The sequence below is a fragment of the Lactuca serriola genome, chromosome 4 (assembly GCF_051521515.1).
Source record: "Lactuca serriola cultivar US96UC23 chromosome 4, Lser_US96UC23_V15, whole genome shotgun sequence".
Classification (NCBI taxonomy): domain Eukaryota; kingdom Viridiplantae; phylum Streptophyta; class Magnoliopsida; order Asterales; family Asteraceae; genus Lactuca; species Lactuca serriola.
This window is the reverse complement of record NC_136411.1, coordinates 370,038,673-370,062,474: the sequence shown is the minus strand read 5'-3', so window position 1 is coordinate 370,062,474 and position 23,802 is coordinate 370,038,673.

Sequence of the window (23,802 nt, the reverse complement as noted above, 5' to 3'; positions counted from 1 at the left end):
AAGTGATTTGTAAGTAGGATTATATTTACTTATTACATCAATCACATGTGATTAATATATAGCATTCGAATGATTTGGCTACTCATTAGCCGTTTTACCAAACATTTTCCTTCAAATGAATTTTATAAACATTTTATATGTTTTAAACTCCTTATTACACTGTACATCTTACTCCGTACATTACCTTTCAAACTTATTTACAACTGTGTTTCAAACAAATATTTCCTTATACTTAAACTGTTTTATCAAACTTATGGCTTCAAATTGTTTATAGATTGACATCAAGTCGATCTTTCTTGAAATAATATTTATGTTTCAAATGTCTTACAAAACTTATTTATGCTTTTATATTATAAATTGCATGCCTCTATATGTATAGTTATATAAGGAATGTTTAAAAGACTTAGGAAGGCTATCCACCCTATTTCCTTTTCGCGCCTTGAGATGTGGTCTGGTGGGATATCGGGTATTCGTCCGAAAGTCGTTTAAATATTAGTTATATATCATGTGTACATATATAGTCATAAAAGGTCCTTCCAGTTACTAGATATATTACTAGTAAACTACCATATGGGTAGTTTACTTACTAGATATATTACTAGTAAACTACCATATGGGTAGTTTAGGAAGATACTAGAACAATTACTAGAACGCGATATCATACAATGAGTCAGTTCATTCATGAGTCAATACTTTCTAGAACATTATAGTACATTACATATACAACTATACTAGGACGAGAACATATAAAACTATACTAGGACGAGAACATATACAACTATACTAGGACGAGAACATATATGACTATACTAGAATGATTACATTACTATACTTGCTAGGTAGAGAGCACGTACATTACAACTAGAACAGTTCATTACATTACATATATTAGAATATGAGAATTACTGTGATTTAAATCGGAGCATGACTTAAACCTCATGGCTCGAGTTGTAGCCAGAGTCTCTTGAAGGGAGAGCGTGAGTTTGCGTATAGATCTATAATGGATTGACTATCCTACACCTTGCTGCTAGCTACAGCGGGACCTGCAGGTCTGCGGGTGCCAAACTTCATACATTAATTTCGACCATTCTTATGTCGATGTAACCCGTCTATAGTATGAGTTTGTGTATAGATCTATACTGGATTGACTATCCTACACCTTACTGCTAGCTACAGTGGGATCTGCAGATCTGCGGGTGCCAAACGTCATTCCGTTATTACGACCATTCATTATGCCGTTGTTACCAGTCGATAGTATGGTACAATTTATCACATAATGCCTTAGCCTAAAATCCGGCTTAAGGTAGTTAGTACGGTAGTAGTCCTTTTAGAGCTACGTTTTAGTACTACATTAATTGTCCCCATTACATATTTTTAGTGACAACCTCACTTAAACATTAATGTACAGACTATATTTTGTTAATAATAGTTACACTTGGGAAAATTACACACTCTTACAAGAAACGACCATTCAGAACAGTTAGGTCTTGATAGAAGACACCTTCATATGCTAGTAGGAATCATCGGGATTCTAGGGTTTTTCAAACACTTATAGTTCATATACACTTTCAATACTTACAAAACATAGACTTACAAATTCTTACATACAAATACTTACATACAAATTAAGACACTAAATACTTATGATCTCACCAGCTTCAAAGCTGATACTCGCTTTCAAAATTACTTGTATCCTCAGGTCATCATAGACAGGTACCGATGCAAGGAGAAAGGAAGATGGAGCTTGTTCAAGACTTATCTTTCATTTTGATTTATGCTTTAGTTTTTATCAAAATTTGACAGAACACAATTGTATAATAATTATTTTATTAATGAAATGGATGATGTTGTTGCTTGTTTACTACTTTACATTGTTGTTGATATTATACATGACGTCCTCCGCCCCAGAACGTTTCCGCCGTTCCTGGTTTTGGGGTGCGACAGAAGAAGGCTAAGAACAAAGGGAGATAATAATAATATTGCATGAAGAACATGGGCGGGAGAGAAACTCTCCCTGAATGGGAGAAATCCCACCACTTTCTCTCTCTAGAGATTACATTTTAGAAAAGTAAGAGTAATTATGAAATTACCATCTCTCCCTTTATATATGAGGGAGAGACAAATAAACCAAGAATACAAATAAATGGAAAATAAATAACCTAACTATCACTCATTATTTGTAGAGCATTTCCATGCTCTAACATTCTCTCCCTAAATGCTTACAAATGATAAGAGATACAATAAGTGATACAAGGCTACAATACAGTAAACCGGCTAGCAAATGTGGTAAAAAAAATGAAACATAGTGAGAACCAAATGCTGAAATGTCTCTGAAGTCTGAAACTGGCCATGAATCTCTAACAATGAAGGTCTTCAGCTTCAAAGCACAACCAATGAAGCAGAAAAAATAAGATCCAAATCTTCAAACCAATCATAATCACTGGAAGAATAGGGTCACCATGAGCAAGTAGAAGATCCAATAAAAGAAACACTTCGGCTTCAAACATTCTGAAAAGACATCTCGAGTTCTCGAATCATAATACAACGAAATTCTTCAAAGAATAACCTACTAAAAATGTGAAACATCCATGAAATGATGTCCGGATAAAAATAATGGGAGTCCAAAAACATGGTTCAACAATGCCAAAAATTTGATAGAATGATCAAAAATAAGTGTCGCGTCACATCGCCAAAATAATATTCATCTTCAAAATATCGTAAATCCAAACTTGTGGAACCATAAGATCTGAACCGGATACGAACACAAAATCATCATGTGGTAAAGTCCAAATAATAAATAATCTGAATCGGAAAACATCGAGTAATACCAAAAATTTGATCCATAAAGACCAAAATAAGTGCCACATCGCATCACTAAATAAATAATCATCTTCAGAAGTCTTCAAAAATCCAAACTTAAACAATAATAACCAAATCCGGATGATATTCTCTCCGTATTTTTGATAACCAATGACCGGATATCAAAAATCAACAAATCATCGGATGGAGAGTGTCGGATACCAAGAGCTACGAGAGCTCTTCCTAAATGTATGAAGGGTCTCGATAAGAAACGAGAAAGCGTAAAATAAATACTCTTGCGTTCATGAGGAGGAGATTGACATAGTTGCTGAAGTTGTGCTGATAAAATAATTTGTTGTGCCAAAAATATATATCCAAATATCCGAACTGCGGTGCCAGAACAATTGAAGTGGTCTTCAATAGAGAATAAAGTCCACATGCTCAAGATACATGATTCGTCAACCAAAAATCAAAAGCAGCTAGTCATAAAAATCCCATAATGTGAAGAATGTGAAACAACTTTGTTGATCAATCGCCGTTGCGCTACAAGCATCACTAAGAATCATATAAAGTCCAATTGTAGTAGGAGTATTCTTCAAAATAACTGGCATGAAATGAACCAATGTGACAATCCATTGTTCGGTTGTGGCAAAAATTGGTGTTAAAAAAATAATTGGTTTAAAAAAAAATTGGCTAAATAAAAAAAATTGGTGTTAAAAAAAAATTGGTTTAAAAAAATGGTTTTTAAAAAAAATTGGCTAAATAAAAAAAATTGGTGCGATAAAAATTGGTTTAAATAAAAAAATGTCGTTTTAAAAAAAATGGCTGAAAAAAAATAATTAAAAAAAATAATACAAAAAAATGGTTGAATAAATAAAAAAAATGAAGTTTAAATAAAAAACGGTTAAAAAAGGGGGAAGAGCTGATGAAAGGGGAGGGGAGGGGGAAGGAGGGAAGGAAGGGAGGAGAAGGAGGAGGGAGGAGCTGAAGGCTAGAAGAAGAAGGAAAGAGGTGGGAGGCGAGGCTAAGAGAAGGAGGCAGGGAGGGAGGATGCGGTGGGAGGGAGTTGCGGACAAGGGCTGGGGTGCTGATGGGAGGGGGTGAGGCGGGTGAGGTTGCAGGTCATGGTTGGTTGCTGATGGAGTGGATTGGGTGATGGGTTTGGACGAAGATAGGTGCTGATGGAGGGAATGCGGTGTGAGGGAGGAAAGGCAGTAGACTTTGGTAGGGCAAGACCAGGCGAACCGAAGTTGCAAGTCAGCATATGCAGTCGCGGGTTATCAGCAGGATTTGAGGTTCCTCAGCAAGTTCAAGGCTGGGGAGTCCAGACCTCGGTCCGCAGGCAAAAGAGGGTGTGGATGGGTTTCTTAACATCAGAGGCTGCGGTTCATCAGCAGACCTCGATTTTTTTTTTTTTTGAAATTTTAATAATAACATAAGGACAAAAAAGGGGGTTTTGGGCAGAGGAAAAAGAGTGTGCAGGTGGGTTTTAGGGGACAAAAGGTGATGAAATTTTTCATAGTCATATGGTTTTTGCTTGGCAAGGCAAATAAGAGTGAATTACTCTTTACCCAAAAGAACAAAAAGGACAAAGTGTTTTTCACAAACACAATTTACGTCCAAATGGTCTTCAACATTAGATTCACAGTAGGAAAAGTTAGAAGAATAGGAACTTTATACCTCTTGTGAAGAAAAAGTTGTTGGGAAAAAAATAAAATCCAATTCTCTTGAAAATAAGCCCATTAAATTTGTGTGTTCTCATCCAAGAAAAAAGAGCTTCCAGGAACAAATTCTTCATCTTTTTATAGACCACAAAATAATTTCTTCACCAAATATTCTTCATTTATTCAACAACAAAAATAATAACTTTTAAGAACATCAATTCCAGCAGAAATTTGAACAAGCATCAGTAGCAGCAACAATTTAGTTTTTTTACTAAGAATTGAGTCAACCCAGAAGATGGAACTAAGAACAAACTTCATAAAAAAAATTTGGTAAGAAACCCGAAAAATTTTCTTGCAGAAACACCAAAAAATCACAAGATGAACACCGAAAGGGAGTCATTCCCTTGAAATAATCGTGAGATCTTCAAAGTACGGCTCTGATACCAATTGATAGAACCCATTTTTATACGAACGGTGAATGCGGAAGTAAGATATCTCGAGATTAATTGTGTCTTTGTAAGTATGAACATGAAGAACATATTATGAGTTCATGTAAGAAGGCTAAGAACAAAGAGAGATAATAATAATATTGTATGAAGAACATGGGTGGGAGAGAAACTCTCCCTGGATGGGAGAAATCCCACCAGTTTATCTCTCTAGAGATTACATTTTAGAAAAGTAAGAGTAATTAAGAAATGACCATCTCTCCCTTTATATATGAGGGAGAGACAAATACACCAACAATACAAATAAAGGGAAAATAAACAACCTAACAACCACTCATTATTTGTAGAGCATTTCCATGCTCCAACAGTAATGGTATTCGCGAGCTAGTTAGGGGAGATAACAGGGACTTCTCATGTATTGATGGCGGAGACTGGGATGGTGATTACCCTAGGGCAAGCCTAGGATGGGACTAGTGCATTGTGACATCCCTATTTTCACGGCCATAAAAGACCGATTTTTTTATTCTCTATAAATATCAGAGTACCTCTTTTAATAAAAATGTTGTGGAATTTGTTCCCAATAAAACATGATAAATACATTATCAAAGCACTTCCAAAGAAAAGTATTTTTATTCATTTCAAAACATTTGGGATGTCATCGTCAATATAGAAACATAAGCATAAATAGAACTTACATTCATTATCACTAGTGATTTATATCTCCTTAATCTCTCAGTGTAATGTGACTTCATATCAACACCTATGATATAAATAAACTGAGTGGGTCAGGTTGGGAAACCTGGTGAGTACATAGGGATTTCAATCCCACAATGTTATACCATATATATAGTTTAAAACTCACAAAATATACAATTTCACCATATATATAAACAACTCTTATTCCACCCCGTCGATCCTCACAACGAGACTATCCATACTCTCGGACCTATGTTTAGCCGTTTTACCTAATCCATACTCCCGAATCAGAAATGAACGACTTTACCTAATCCATACTCTCGGACTAGGGACGAATGACTAATCCATACTCTCGGATTAACGATGAATAATTATGCCTAATCTATACTCTCGGACTAGGGACGATGACTATGTCTAATCCATGCTCTCGGATCAATGACATATACTAAGGTTTTATTCTCTGAGTATAATTCACTCGTACTCGTAAGAAAACACTATCCAATATTCCTCATAATTAATTTAGGTTTACTCTTTATCCTAAATCAGCATATATAATCAGGTATGTTCTTTAACAACTATCCCAGGCAACATCAAATAATTCACACAAAAACATATATTTAATACTTCAATCGATACTTGTATTAAAATCATGTTCATGAAAGAGACTATGCACCCACACATAAACTCTTTAACAGATATTTAACTCTTTAACATATATTTAATACTTTAATTAATACTTGTATTAAAATTATGTTCATGAAGGGGACTATGCACTCACTTGAAAATGTGGTGATTCTAAACTCAGACAGCGCTTCGCTTCTTAAAATAATTTCCTTAGACGAAACCTAGTATTATTACCACTAAAGTTTAGTCTATTATTCGCCGAGACTAATTAATAGTCTAGCTATTATTACTATTATATAAGAGTCAAACAATACTCATATAACCCATAATAATAGCCCAAGTACTTATTATAAGTTCCTAATAACGTTACTATAATTAAATAAACGATATATTAAAAATAGCGTAGGCGTAGCTCACTTACAGCGGCTTTTATAGAAAACCGGACTTTGCTTGGAGCAGCATTCCCGAGCCGACAAGCTCTTCTTCTCGGAGCCGTCGAGCACTCCAGGGCTTCCTCCTCTTGCTAGGGAGGTTCCCTAGGCTTTTCGGGGGGTTTCGGGGCTAGAGAGAGGTTCTAGAGAGAGAGAGAGAGAGTAAAGAGAAGAAAGAATGAGAAAGGTGTGAAGAATAAGATCTACAACTTTCATTTTGACTCCGTCAGCTAATTCTCGACCGGTCTTAAATTTAACAGTACGAGTAGATTATACTGTTAAATGTCCGCGTAAAATTCATAACTTCTACATACGGACTCTGTTTTCGTCTATCTTATTACCGTTCAGTTCCTATTAATGAGATCTTCAATTCTCATTTAGGTCGCGTAGGCCAAAAACCGTTCGAAGTAAAATTTGAGTTTCGGGCCGTGCATTGTTATGCCAAATCTTAGAAAATTCATAACTTGCTCATACGAAGTTAGATTTGGGCGTTCTTTTTTTTTTGTATGTTCTCCGTTTAACATATACTACAAATTTTATTTGGATCGATAAGGCAAAAAAGTCCTTTATCAAAAATTCACTATTAACATCTCCCGGTGCCGTGCCGGTTTTGCCGTAAAACTTCGACGAGCCATAACTTCTTTGTTATAACTCGGATTTCGGCGTTCTTTATATGTACGGAACCCTTGAGACATATTATAAAGATTGGTTAAGATTATTCATTCTAAATAATCTTTTGTCAAAAAGTCATTTTCGACCCTTATTATATCTAAATTGACTAGCCCGGATCTACGGGCGTTACAATTATCTCTCCCTTAGGATGATTACGTCCCGGAATCATCAATGAAATAGGCTCACATGATGACTCCATACGTTAACTCTTCATCCTAATTAATAACCGTAACGTTGATGTTTCTTCGAACGATATCTAACTCTAAGACTTCTTGATTGCAGGCGGTGCTCGATCTTGCACTTGCTCCCTATCTCACGTTAGACTCCAAATTATGACCTTCAAGTCACAATCTCGATCTTTACTAGAGACTGCTTCTTCATCTTAACAAACTTAAGATAAGTTATTTTATTACTAAAATGGACCGATGTGTCATATTCTAATGACTTATCATCGTATGTTCCCACACATAGACTCAGGTCTCTTAGAGTCTTCCAGAAAAGACTATACTTTCGTTCATGTTATAATCACATCTTAAAAGGTAGCATTTCTAGCTACAAGCAACTATCACGATACCTCTACTGATCGCTTTAATTATCTTTTATTTCAATCTTCCGGCTTAAGTCAGATGCTACATCAAACTTGGTGCTCTGAACCACGTAACACACTTATCGTAATCGGACTCAATTCGATATGACCACTAGGGTCGGAATAACAATCATCCTCTTAGTCATTACTGAAACGATAGTAACGACATATTTGAATAAATCGGTATCAATTACTAGCTTCATGGTAACCTTGTGACTTTCCCTGATCCAAGCGTGAGTCCTGTGCTTCCGGTAGTATAGGCCTCTACTACCATTCGCACCTACTCATACTCGTCCCAAGTATTGTATAACAGTTTTCCCAAGTCACCATAAAATAAAATCACATGATAGCTTAACATATTGGATAGAAAAACGAAGGTTTTTATATTATTCCTTGAAACGATTACATAGATGTTCAAGTTCACCCTAGACTACGCCTCTAATAGGCTACATCATACGATATTATGGCTACTGCATAATTCGATCTTCGGATATGAAGTCCTCATCCTTGGTTCCTCGCTTTGTCAAGGATCATCTGAGATGCTCTTGCCTTTGGTTTTGGCGGCATATTTGGCTTTGTATCTTCTTCTTTGCTTGGGCAGTCTTGCTTGAAGTGTTCCTCTTCACCACACTTAAAGCAGACTTCTCTCTTGGTTGTGCATTAACTGGCCTAATGACCAGTCTTCCCGCATTTAAAGCAGCTCATCTCTTTAGAGCATTTCCCAATGTGCTTCTTTCTGCACTTGTCACACCATTATGTTCCTTCTTCGAACTTCTTTGAACCAGTATTCAAGAATTTTCTCTTCTCGTCGGACCTTGAGGATCCTTCAAACTTTCTCTTCTCGCCAACCTCCATCTTGCTGGCGGCTCTTCCCTTGATCATATCTTCAACAGACTTGGCAGCCCAGATAGCTGCCTCCAAAGTAGGTGCCTGATGTACTGGCACCGCATACTCCCATGGAACTCCCTTTGCATACTTGTCAATTTTTGTCAGCTCGTCCGGGATAAGGCGCAAAGCAAACTCCATCTTGTCTGTGAGGTTGTTGGTGTATTCATCGATGGTCATGCTTCCTTTCTTCAAGGTTAGGAATTGGTTCTCAAACTAGAACAGGTTTTGGGCTGAATAGTACTTACGTTTGAATTGCACCAAAACCTCTGCCCAAGTGAATTGCAGGGGCTAATTGGGGCTTAGAGTCTTCCCTAGGGTATTACACCAGCGCACAGCGCCTCCTCGGAACTGACGCACTACAAAGGTGGTTTGCAGCTTGCCTCTGCAACTGCACGTCATAAAAGCTAACTCCATTTCTGAGATCCAATCCATAACTCCGATCGGGTCTTCCTTTCTAGTGAAAGTCGATGACTTGCAAGTCAGAAAATCCTTGTACTTGCATCCGTTTCTCTCGACTACATCATCTTGGTCGTTTCTCCTATTAACTGGCAGATCAGCTTGGCCCACTGACCTACTGTAGTTTCAATCCTCCGATTGTTCGGGAATCGGCTCCTGTTGCACAATGGGCACGATAGCTTTGTCCCTATTCTCTTGCATCATCCGCCTTATTTCTTCCCTTTGTTCCGCTAACATAGCCTGCATCATGGGTTGTACTCCCGCAATAGTGATTGGATCAGGTGCGACTTCTACTACGACTGGTATTTGCTGTATCACTAGGGGTTGATCTCGGTTCCCATTTGCATTCACGTTTCCGCTACGGGTCTTTGCCATCTTGATCTATACACCGAATAAGATGAATATAGATCTTTATTTAGGACTGACGTTTAAATCATCCGTATCTCTCCGAAACGTTTATATGCTAGTTCTAATATCGTAGTGGTACGTTTAGAATCCTAAACACATAAGGTTTCCAGATCCGGTCGTCAACAGACCATAGATCCAAATAATTAATAGCATATAAGGCACAAAGTGTTTAGCACATAAAAACATTTTAGGCATAATTCCTAAAATAAGCTAGTGCTCACATCTTAGAATCATTGCTTAGCATTCTAAGTTTAAGTATAGAAATCCTACGAATTCCTAGTTCGCTTAAACTAATGCTCTGATACCAACTGTGACATCCCCATTTTCACAACCAGAAAAGGCCGATTTTTTTAATGCTCTATAAAAATCAGAGTACCTCTTTTAAAAAAAATGTTGCGGAATTTGTTCCAAGTAAAACATGATAAATACGTTATCAAAGCACTTCCGAAGAAAAGTATTTATATTCATTTCAAAACATTTGGGACGTCATCGTCAATACAGAAACATAAGCATAAATAGAACTTACATTCATTATCACTAGTGATTTCTATCTCCTTAATCTCTAAGTGTAATGTGACTTCATATCAACACCAGTGATATAAATAAACTGAGTGGGTCAGGTTGGGAAACCTAGTAAGTACATAGGGATTTCAATCCCACAATGTTATACCATATATATAGTTTAAAACTCACAAAATATACAATTTCATCATATATATAAACAACTCTTATTCCACCCCGTCGATCCTCACAACGAGACTATCCATACTCTCGGACCTAAGATTAGCCATTTTACCTAATCCATACTCCCGGATCAGAAACAAACGACCTTACCTAATCCATACTCTAGGACTAGGGACGAATGACTAATCCATACTCTCAGATTAACGATGAATGATTATGCCTAATCCATACTCTCGGACTAGGGACGATGACTATGTCTAATCCATGCTCCCGGATCAATGACATATACTATGGTTTTATTCTCTGAGTATAATTCACTCGTACTAGTAAGAAAACACTACCCAATATTCCTCATAATTAATTTAGGTTTACTCTTTATCCTAAATCAGCATATATAATCAGGTATGTTCTTTAACAAGTATCCTAGGCAATATCAAATAATTCGCATAAAAACATATATTTAATACTTCAATCGATACTTGTATTAAAATCATGTTCATGAAAGGGACTATGCACCCACACATAAACTCTTTAACAAATATTTAACTCTTTAACATATATTTAATACTTTAATTAATACTTGTATTAAAATCATGTTCATGAAGGGGACTATGCACTCACTTGAAAATGTGGTGATTCCGAACTTAGACAGCGCTTCGCTTCTTAAAATAATTTCCTTAGATGAAACCTAGTATTATTACCACTAGAGTTTAGTCTATTATTCGCCGAGACTAATTAATAGTCTAGCTATTATTAGTATTATATAAGAGTCAAACAATACTTATATAACCCATAATAATATCCTAACTACTTATTATAAGTTCCTAATAACGTTACTATAATTAAATAAACGATATATTAAAAATAGCGTAGGCGTAGCTCACTTACAGCGGGTTTTATAGAAAACCGGACTTTGCTTGGAGCAGCGTTCTCGAGCCGAAAAGCTCTTCTTCTCGGAGCCGTTGAGCACTCTGGGGCTTCCGCCTCGTGCTAGGGAGGTTCCCTAGGCTTTTCGGGGGGTTTCGGGATAGAGAGAGATTCTAGAGAGAGAGAGAGAGAGTAAAGAGAAGAAAGAATGAGAAAGGTGTGAAGAAAATGAGGGTGAGAGAGGTTCTATTTATAGGGTGAAAATGGCTGAACTTGGTGCCACATGTCACCGTCTAGTGGCAAGACTTGGGGAGAAAGCAATGGCCAAGATTGTGCCACATCATCGATTTTCGCACAACACACTTTCGACTTCTAAAATCCATAACTTTCACATACAATCTCCATTTTTGACGTTCCTTATATCCACGCGTAGGTAAAAATATGATCTACAACTTTTATTTTGACTCCGTCGGCTAATTCTTGACCGATCTTAAATTTAACAGTACGAGGAGATTATACTGTTAAATGTCCGCGTAAAATTCATAACTTCTACATACAGACTCTGTTTTCGTCTGTCTTTTTACCATTGAGTTCCTATTAATGAGATATTAAATTCTCATTTAGGTCGCGTAGGCCAAAACAGTTCGAACTAAAATTCGAGTTTCGGGCTGTGCACTGTTATGCCAAATCTTAGAAAATTCATAACTTGCTCATACGAAGTCAGATTTGGGCGTTCTTTTTTTGTATGTTCTCTGTTTAACATATAATACAACTTTTATTTGGATCGATAAGGCTAAAAAGTCCTTTATCAAAAATCCACTATTTACGTCTCCCGGTGTCGTGCCGGTTTTTGCCGTAAAACTTCGACGAGCCATAACTTCTTCGTTATAACTCGGATTTTGGCGTTCTTTATATGTACGGAACCCTTGAGATATATTATAAAGATTGGTTGAGATTATTTATTCTAAATGATCTTTTGTCAAAAAGTTGTTTTCGACCCTTATTATCTCTAAATTGACTAGCCTGGATCTACGAGCGTTACATGCATGAAACATTAGTAGTAGAAGGGAGTTGGTGTAGTCAAGGCAGTTCTTAAGGAAACTACGGATAGATATGGAAGGTGGTATGGGCCCGTACTACTTGAAGCAGAGGATTTGTACTCGAATCAAGGAATGCTGAGATCAATCCGGGAAACTTGTAGTGTGTGATATCCCTTAAGTTATGGTGAGCATTTTGATGATTGTGATGGTATATTAACGAGTATGGTGACGCTATGTGGTAGACTAGATGGTAGTTCTGGTACCGGAAAGGGATCATGTTTGGACTCTGGAGCCGGACAACTTGATGATCAGAGGGAGTTCATTCCATCTAAGAGTATGCACAGTATCAACTACTAGACTCCTGTGATCTTCGGTATGATCAAGGAGGGCATTTTAGAGATTTGTGATGAGAGGTTTGTTGGATTAATGTCTAAGTCCATAACTATATTTGGTATGTACTTGACCCGACCCGACATGGTCCATTTGGGTTACACTTCACCTACACAATTTATATGGATAATCTTTTGAGAATAGTATGTTTATGATTAATATTAATATATTATAAGTTCTAATATATTATTATGGAATCATATTATTTAATTAGTATTGATCAAGAATTAATTTATAATTAATTAAGTGATCAAGAGGAACTAATTAAATATGGACTCTTATATATATGGAATGGGCCAAGTTCATTTAGGTTGGGCTAAGCTTTCATGGATAGTCCATGGAGTGTTTAACCCATGGATCCTAGGAAATGAAAGGTCATGGGTATTAGGGTTTAACCCTAATCCTCCACACTATATAAAGATGTCCTTGGTTGGTGAAATTGACACTAGTGTGGTACACTAAGAAGGGCTAGCCAATTTCACTAGAGAGAACCAAGTATCCATATTCTCTAAAGTCTTCCAAGGTGTTTTGGTGATTTGTGATTCCATTTGAGGCTTCCACACTATTGGGGCTAAGCTCTTAAAGCTTGAAGACATCAAGCTACATCAAAAGGTATGTCATCTAACTAGTACTTTGTAGTATAAGAACTTCATAATATGCTAGTTAGGATTAAAGCCTTGGAAAGTTCTTATTTGCATGTATTATAGAGAAAACATAGATCCAAGGTTTATAGGGTTGCATGTACACCATAGGAGTGTTAGAATACTAGAAGTTGTTGTTGTCTGATCATCAGACTCGGCGAGTCCATCAGGAGACTCGGCGAGTCCATGCCTAAAAAGTGATCAAATCGATCCAACTCGCCGAGTTGGTTCATGCACTTGACGAGTTGGACCCCCAGACAGCCTAAATTCGACTTTTTTGGCTGGAATTGGACTAGGAACATTACCCTAAGATGTTTTTGAACTTATAAACTTGTTTTTGATGTGGTAATGTTCATGCTAATCCAATTTCAAAGATAATTGTCAATAGATTCATGTTTTGTATTAGTTTAAGGTTTAGACTAATTACGTGAAAAAGTTTGATTTGAATTATCTTGTACTTATGAGTTGCTTAGATTAATAAAAAGTTATGTGAAATTATTGTTTTCAATCCAAATTAATCTAAGAGTTGATCCTAAAATGTGTTTTTGTAACTTGTCCTCAAGTTATATGAAAAGTCACATTTAAGTTTCATAAAACTCATAAAAGTTGGCAATGGTTACAAAATATGAAGAGTCTTGTCCTTAAGTTATGGAGGTTCAAGAGTCACTTCATTAAGTAATAAAAAAAAGTGTAACCTTAATTAATTCCATAAGTTACAAAATAAAGAAAAGTTAATTCTTTTATTAGTTTAAAGTCTTCCATAACTTGTCCTCAAGTTATGGAACTTGAAGAGTTTTTGGATTAAAACTACTTTAAACACATAAGTTATGGAATTAATTAGTTTTGAATAGTTTCAAACCTTGCCCTCAAGTTTTGGAATTTGAAAAGTTTTTCACTTATGAATACTTTAATTCCAAGTTAGCCCTTATAATTTTAAAGAGTTAAAATTCAACCCTTATACTTTATAATATTATAAGTGAATAATATATATATATATATATATATATATATATATATATATATATATATATATATATATATATATATATATATATATATATATATATATATATATAAGAGTAAAGTCAGTCTTACCGCTAGTACGCCTCATTCACGAAGCCGGTCTATAAGGTGGGTATAAGGTTGTTGCCTATAAAATGGCAACTTATGGGTGTCCACTCTCACCCACCGCTTGCTTGACTGGTGGAGGGTCGTTAGCCGAACGGGTTTGACAGGACTATAATTCTCCCTTCATTAAAAGTATTAATGATAAATACTAAGTAACTAAACTCTTAATAATACCCAATCTTAGTTACTTAGGAAAATGTGAATAAGGTGCTAATCCATGAAATTACACTTTGCACTTTGTTTAAGTCGGTTAGTGGGGCATGTGTGGTTAACCGGCACACTAACTCGTATTTAACAAGGTAGGCAAAGGGTAACTTAATGTTTATCATAGTATCGATGGAGCGTGTGTGGTTAACCGTCACATCGATTGAGGGGTAAACACTTAAGGGTACCAAGTAATTTGCATGGTTACTTCACACCTTGTTTTGTGATCCTCGGCATCCCAGTCACAAAACCTAAATGGCACACTCGAGATTAAAACATGCCATTGAACAGTTCAATGAATCTCAAAAGATCTAGGAGTTTCAAATCCAATTAAAACCTAATAATACATTTCGTTTATCTTGGTGGAAATTGGTGAATCATCATTCACCTACCTTCAAATATTTTATAGTTTGGATTACGGCATACCTCTTCTAAGTTATAAAATAGTTTGTTGGGTCCTAGCCTTAATATTACATATTGGGTGTCATATTAAGGACTTAAGATCAACTATCTTGAATATCTCCCAAAAGATGTCTGGTTTAGACATTTATGATCTTCCTAAATCTCTTGAAACAAGCTTTCCTAAATGAAGATGATGTCCCTTGGAAATCATACTTCATTCACCTCCTCCAATTATTCTCCCCAACCCACAAGTTCTTGAAAAGTTTAAGGTCACTAAAGCCCAATTGGCAAGGCAAGGTCTAGGTGTGGTCACATCTTGGAGATGTAGTCACATATTGACAAGCCGGGAGAGTTGGGTGTCAAAGTCTTGAGAAAGTTGGTGGTTCAATCACTTTCTAAGTCACATAGTGAGTTCCTTTAGGACACCTATGAAACAGACTATGACAAGACCCTTAATGATCTTATCTATTTGTTAAGATCAACTTCCTTAAAACTTGATGGACATTGACAATAGTGACACAGGAAATCCAGAAAAGCATTCTCTTCCCAATGGAAAGGGATCGGCCATAGTCAAATCGGTTAACCAAATGGTAAAGAGAAAAGCTAAGTCTATGATAGTACCGTGTACCATCATCAAAGGGTCCATATGTTTATATTGCCAAAGGAAGGGGCATTGGTTGCGTAGCTGCCAAATTTACCTAAGGGTGTTAAAGTCAATAAGTTTGACTCTACTTTAGGTAAAGTCTACTATCTAACTCTGCTAAGTTTCTATTCTGAGATTCTTATTACATGATGTGACTGGGTCACAAGTTGATGTTTTAAGAATCAAAGAAAAGTGAAGAAAATTAAAGAAAGAGTATGCTGAATCTGGTCGCATAGATGGATTTCTATCGCATAGTTTGAAGATCGGATTCTTGAGCTACTTCTTAGGAGTTATGAGATATTGCTTAGGAATAGATAACAAAAAGTTTCATATGGATTGTAAGGATAGTTTTTCCGCAAAGTTTTTAAAATAAAAGGAAAAAATGATGATTTTATTTATTTTAAAATATCCTTACAATGGCATTTGAGGAAAAATTGTTGCTTATATGATTCCATTAATAGCAAAAGTGGAAATATGAAATTGATTTTTTCATTTGTGGAAATGTCTAAATTTACCAAATAAGGAAAGATTCTCATCACCCAAGTTTCAATTGGACCGGAACTTAGAATCATGCAAGTTGTATAGCATGATGAATGAGAACTTTCAAGTATTGGAAAATTAAGACAAATTAATTGTTCACATGGATGTGTGAGTCAAGTGAAGGGCTAAGGGATCAAGTACACATTCTTGTGCACTGGTCAAGTCCACCACAAAAGATCGATAAGACTATTTGTCATTATTTATAGCTCAGTAAATATGGTTATACTTACAAGCTTAAGTGTAACTCTGAGACATTGAAAAAGGTTCCGATGTATGGCATAGCGAATAAGAAGAATCAAATTAGGCCGAAGGATAGAAGTTTCTCAAATCTGAAAAGATGGGAGAGTACTTTAGTATCAGTTTTTATGATCATCTTAATGATTTAGAGACCTTATCACAATTCATCCTCTAAGTGCTTTCTTAGAGCTAAGAAGAGGAGCTATGAATTGGTGAAGTGGCTAAATCAAGAAGATGAGTCATACTTCGTTCCAATACAAGTCTTAGAGTCATACTACAAGATTGTAATTTGAGTGAAATGTCTTAAAGAAGGTTTAAAACACTTATCAAATGTAAGAGTAAAAGTTTTCTACTCTTGTACATTTGAAATTGGTAAGTTGTGATGTTTTGGATAAAACAAAGACCAACTTAGGCCAATTGTGTGAAGTGTTTGTCTTGGTTAGAATCCACACTATCTCTTGGATGTTTGACAAGGGAGTCTTATAGGTCAAGAGGACAGTGGGAGTCTTAAAGGTCTTGAAAGTCTCAAGAACTAATCAAGAATAGAACCTGAAGTTCTTCACTAGCACATGACTTGAGGTTTATAACCTATCGTGTTGACATATTCTGTGCCCATTCTAGTTAAAGTTGGCTTTGCATATGAGTTCTTAGAGTTCTCAATGTGTTGCACAACAACTTGGAAGCAATGGCAGGCCCTTGAGCTGCCAGGTGGCAAGAAGTTAAGATTGAGTTCAATCTATATGAGTTTGGATTTGTCATTATCCTTGTCTTGTGACTATGGTTTTGACAATTCACATGGATAAGGACACATACACCATAAAAATCTAAGTGTCATAAGGTTTCTCTCCGATTCATGAAAATGATGGTGAGGAAACACTTTCACTAAGTAGATTTTAGCTCGATAGCAATTGTGATATTTGCATTCTCAAAGTCGTTAGTGGAGCGTGTGTGGTTTACCGGCACACTAACCTGGACTTGTGAGAAGTGGCAAAAAGGTCTAACTATTATGATTACGTCGTCCCTCTTCATAATTGTTTAGACACACAGGTGTGCTATTTAAGGGAATGTGTATGATTTTGATAAAGTTTTATCAAAACAATCTAGTATCAGAAATCTGAACTTTGGTAAGAAAGTCAGCTGATTTCTGAGTACATGTCAAAGCTAGTGGGAGCATAAGTGTTATGCGAATAATCATCATGTTAGTGGGAGCATGATAATTATGATAAAGGTTGCAAGTTAGCAATGTTAATTATAGAAAACAAAAGGTTTGAATTGGGAAAAAGGTTGTTTTGCTACAATTAAGGGAGAGGAAATTTTACTTCATCTCAAATCTATAAGATTAGATCGTGAGGTTTTAATCATTTAGTCAAGGATATATATATGAATTTCATGTTGGAATGGTTCAACATAAGGAAATTCTATATATGGGTCCATTATTTGCGTTCTAAAATTCTATTATGATTACGGCATCCCTTTTCATAATCTGAATTATGAGAACTTGGCAAATAGAAATGGAAATGTTATAGCAAAAGACTGGTTTAGTCTTTATGTGAGACATCATGAATCATGTTCCATATGTTTCGGATATAGGATCGATTACATGTGCTATATTCATCCTTTCTAAAATTTTCCAGATGCCTGGGGCATTAAGAAGTGAAAAGGTTTAGAACTGGATATGACTAAAAGGATTAAAAAATTGTCGAGGACAATCTAAGGTTTACCAAAGATTGGGTGCTCAAGGACAGTTGGAAGTATAGTGATAATTCTAGAAGGACCATATTGACACAGTCTGTAAGGAGGCAACTCTTGTTCAGAAGTGATAGTCAAAATGGAATCTGGAAATGTTTCAAAGCTAGAATTTTCAATCTGTTTAAGATTAGGAAACTTAATGCAAGAAGGATGTTTCCAAGGAGCTGATCTCCTTTGGAATACTCTGTAATGATTGTTGTCAAGTCTTTCTGATTTTGTGCATAATCATTACAAGAGGATCAATGCATATAAGTTTAGAATCTAACAGATTCTAGTAAATGACATGAATTTGGAATTCTTGTATTTGCAGTAAGGGTTTGGGAGTGTGAAAAGAGAATCATTGAAGTTATGTTCAATGGATCTAGTTCACAAAGTAAAGATCATAGACAAACATAGTATGCATACTTCGTGTATGGCATGACTAGTGTTTAGAAAACATAGTGTACATGCTTGGAGCATGGGACAACTATTGTTTTAAATTCAAGAATAAAGTTGATAGCTGAAACAGTATACAATGAATAATGTGTAATCATATGGTGATAAATAAAAGGTGTTTTATTTATGTTCATAGGTTTTCATACTATATTTGATTCAATTATTATTGTGTTTCACTTTGCATGTTTTGACTTCCCGAATAAACTGGGTTATTCTTCTGGAATGAATAAGTTATTCAAACTATCCACAATCGGTCATATGTTGGAAGTAGATATGAATTAAGACTGTCATGGGTTGGCTTGTAGAGGTCTAAGGTGTTGGACAAAGGGCTACAACACTCATCAGTGCTCATAAGTTCTGAGTATTGGATTCAACCCGCGCTCATTGGAATCACTTCATGGATTTTATCACGAGTGATCATGAGACGATAATATCTTATATTCTTCAAACCTAGAGATATGAGTTGTTACTATGAGTTGGTTGTACATTGATTGCACAAAAACACATTCCGTAACTCGGTGTTATAAAACGTGCCTTTGTGTATGATTCAACAAATAGTAGAACAAGCCATATGAGTCGAAGTTTATCCATTCCTTTTACCTTCGGGATAAAAACGATATATGTGGGCCCCTCGATGATTTGATGATGACAAATGGAAGTGCTCGGCCGGGCCATGACTGATTTGATTTGTTCAATTAGTCAGTCGTCATAAATCGGAAATCGGGAAACAACAAATGGATAGAGAGAATGATTATAATCCATGTCTCAGTCCATATGATATCTAGAATGGAGGAATATATGATCCCTTATCTAATGGACAAGTTCGTTGACAAGATCAGAGTTCGACAACGGCTTTAAGAGCTACGATTGCCAGTTAGGTTTGAAGTCATACGCAATAATAGTTTTAGACTTATCCAAGTGGGAGACTGTTGGATTAATGTCTAAGTCCATAACTATATTTGGTATGTACTTGACCCGACCCGGCATGGTCCATTTGGGTTGCACTTCACCTACACAATTTATATGGATAATCTTTCGAGAATAGTATGTTTATGATTAATATTAATATATTATAAGTTCTAATATATTAATATGGAATCATATTATTTAATTAGTATTGATCAAGAATTAGTTTATAATTAATTAAGTGATCAAAAGGAACTAATTAAATATGGACTCTTATATATATGGAATGGGCCAAGTTCATTTAGGTTGGGCTAAGCTTTCATGGATAGTCCATGGAGTGTTTAACCCATGGATCCTAGGAAATGAAAGGTCATGGGTATTAGGGTTTATCCCTAATCCTCCACACTATATAAATATGTCCTTGGTTGGTGAAATTGGCACTAGTGTGGTACACTAAGAAGGGCTAGCTAATTTCGCTAGAGAGAACCAAGTATCCATATTCTCTAAAGTCTTCCAAGGTGTTTTGGTGATTTGTGATTCCATTTGAGGCTTCCACACTATTGGGGCTAAGCTCTTAAAGCTTGAAGACATCAAGCTACATCAAAAGGTATGTCATCTAACTAGTACTTTGTAGTATAAGAACTTCATAATATGCTAGTTAGGATTAAAGCCTTGGAAAGTTCTTATTTGCATGTATTATAGAGAAAACATAGATCCAAGGTTTATAGGGTTGCATGTACACCATAGGAGTGTTAGAATGCTCAAAAGCCAACAAGGTTCAGTGCATTCTGGACTGAGATAGCAGCCATGACAGGGATGCGTAAGTTGATGATTCGGGAGTTCAGAGCTCGTGAAGCTCCAAATTATCATGGGGCTAGTGACCCTATCGCTAGCAACAGATGGTTAGCAGAGGTCGCCAACACTTTTTGTACCAACTATTGCACGAGAGGGACAAGGTACGATTTACTTCCTGTTTCCTGAATGACAGGGATGTGATTGATGGGAAGACGTTGGTAGTGAGTTTGGTGATAATGCGGTCAATGCTATGTTATGGGATGAATTTTTTACCAGATTCTGGGAAGAGTTTGCCAAGGCGATTGATGCGCAACAATTTACGTTAGAGTTGTTAGATCTGATGGGATTTGAGCAAAACAACAATCGTATGGTACACATGCCAAACCCTAAAGCTTTGGATCTAGATTTCTCTAGTGTACATGCCAATTATCCAAAGCTTACAAACCCTAATTCTAGCATATCAAACTCGAAACCTATAACTAAATATGTTCAGATGATTACCTTTTGAATGTTGTAGGAATCTTCAAGCTTTGAGAGCCCAGTATCACAAATGTGATACCTATAATCGATCACAAACACCAAGGCAAGGAGGATGATCTTGGAGAGAGATGATGGAGGCACAAAATTGGCTCTAAGGATTCTAGGGCTCTTCTGGTAGCCGATTTTGGATGCCTTACGGTCCTTATATAGCTGTGCTGCTAGAGTTTTAGTCGGAATCCTAATTAGATATCTTAGACCTTAAACAGTCCAACGGAACCTTCTTGAATAAGGCCTCAGACGATTTCAAAGTGGGCTTCCACCCTAATGTCTTCCACTGCCTTCATCCATAAGATTCACAGCCCAAAAATTCAATTATCATATAATTGCAATTCCAGTCCCCACAGTTCATCTAATATCTTTTGATCACAAAATTCATTTCTTAATTAATTCTTGACCAATATTAATAAACTAATATGATTTCTCTTTTAATATATTATTCATATAATATATTAATAAACCATAATAACCTCTTTCTCCACTAATCATTCGGTCTAGTTGCTTTGGTGAAGGCAACCCAAAAGGACGATGCTACATCCGGGTCAAGTACATACCAAATATAGTTATGGAATCAGACACTAATCAAACAGTCTCCCACTTGGATAAGTCTAATAACTATAGATGAATGTACGACTTCAAAATCTGATTAGAAATCGTAGCTCTCAAAAGCCACTGTCAAACTCTGACTCGTCCTTTAGGTAAGGGATCGTATAGTCCTCCGTTCTCAAGATATTGTGCGGACATTTACATGGAACATAGTCATACTTATTGTCCAGCAGTTTGTTTCTCGATCTCTGATTTTTCTGACATAGAATTTTATTAAACACATCAATTCATTCCTGACTGAGCCCATCACATAAGTCAAACCAAATCATCGAGGGGCCCAAGATATCGCTTTCACCCTCTTAGGATAAAAGGAACATATAAACTTTGACTTATATGCATTTACTATTCACTCATTAAATCATACACTACAATACATTTTATAACATCAATTTACTAATGTTTACACATTATCAATACACAACCAATTCACAAACAATAAACCCTATATTTAGGTTTTAAGACCATATGATATTAACATCTCACAATCAGTCGTGATTAATTCCATGAATTAATTCAAGTGAGTGCGGGTTTGATCCTGATGGGTTTTGAGCATTCTAACACTCCTATGGTGTACATGAAATCCTAAATACCTTGGATTATGTTTTCTCTATTATAAATGTAAACTTGAAGTTTCCAAGGTATTACCCTAACTAGCATAAAATCATAAGTACTGGTATAACCAAACTAGATAGAATACATACCTTTTTGATGTAGCTTGATTCCATGGAGCTCAAAAACCTAGTTCCCCAATTGTGACACCTCAAATGGTTCACTGAACATCACCAACATTTGGAATAACCATGAGAAGAGATACATGGACTCTAGAAATTGGCTTGCCCTCTTATATGTACACTAGTGCCAATTTCACCAACCAATGGGGTCTTTATATAGTGTGGCTATTAGGGTTACACCATGTAACTCATGGCTTTACCCATTCATTATGCTCCATGGGTTTTAACCTCCATGGAGTATCCATTGTTCACCACATGGGTTAAACCCAACATAAGGAATCATGGATCATAAGCACACATATATAAGAATGAATGATTTACACAATCAATCCCCATATATTTAATTAGTCTCTTTTGATCACTAAATTAATTCCAAATTAATTATTGATCAATACTAATTAAATAATATGATCTCATATTAATATTTTAGAACTTATAACATATTAATATGTCACAATATCCTCTTCTCACAAAAGGTCTACCCAAATGTTCCGATGCCATGCAACCCAAATTGTCCATGCCGGGTCGGGTCAAGTATATACCAATTATAGTTATGGACTTAGACACTAATCCAACAGTCTCTTACTTGGATAACTCTAATAACTATTATTGCAAGTACAACTCCAACCTGACCAATAATCGTAGCTCTTAAAAGCTGTTGTCGAACTCTGAACAAATCAATGGCGCGTCCATTAGATAAGGGATCATATATTCCTCCATTCTAGATATCATATGGACTAAGACATGGATTATAATCATTCTCTCTGTCCATTTGTTGTTTCCCGATTTCCGATTTATGATGACCGACTAATTGAACAAATCAAATCAGTCCAGGCTTAGCCAAGCACTTCGGGGTGTCATCACTAAATCATCAAGGGGCCCACACAATATCGCTTTTATCCCTTTAAGGGTAAAATGAATGGATAAAATTCGACTCATATGCCTGTTATACTACTTGTTGAATCATACACAAAGGCACGTTTTATGACATCGAGTTACCAATGCGTTTTTGTACAATCAATGTATAACCAACTCATAGGCAACAACTCATATCTCTAGGTTTGAAGAATATAAGATATTATTGTCTCATGATCACTCATGATAAAATCCATGAAGTGAGTCAAATGAGTGTGGGTTTAATTCAATACTCAGAACTTGTGAGCACTCATGAATTTTGTAGCAACTCTGGCTATGTCCACTACCTTGGACATCTACAAACTAGCTTCATGACAGTCTTGCGTTAATAGCTACTTTCAATGTATTATCGACTGTGGATGGTTGGAATAACTTAGTCATTCAGAAAGAACGACCTAGTTATTCTGGAAGTCAAAACATGCAAAGTGAAACACAAGAATAACCGAATCCAATATGGTCTCAGAACTTATGAATATAAATAGAAAAACTTTTATTTATCACCATATTGATTACACATTATTCATTAGATACTGTTTCAAATTAGCAACTTTATACTTGAATTAAAACAATAGTTGTCCCATGCTCAAAGCATGTATACTATGTTGTTTTTTTTCTTTTTCCTGAACACCAGTCATTTCATACACCAAGTATGCATACTATGTTTGTCTATAATCTTTACTTT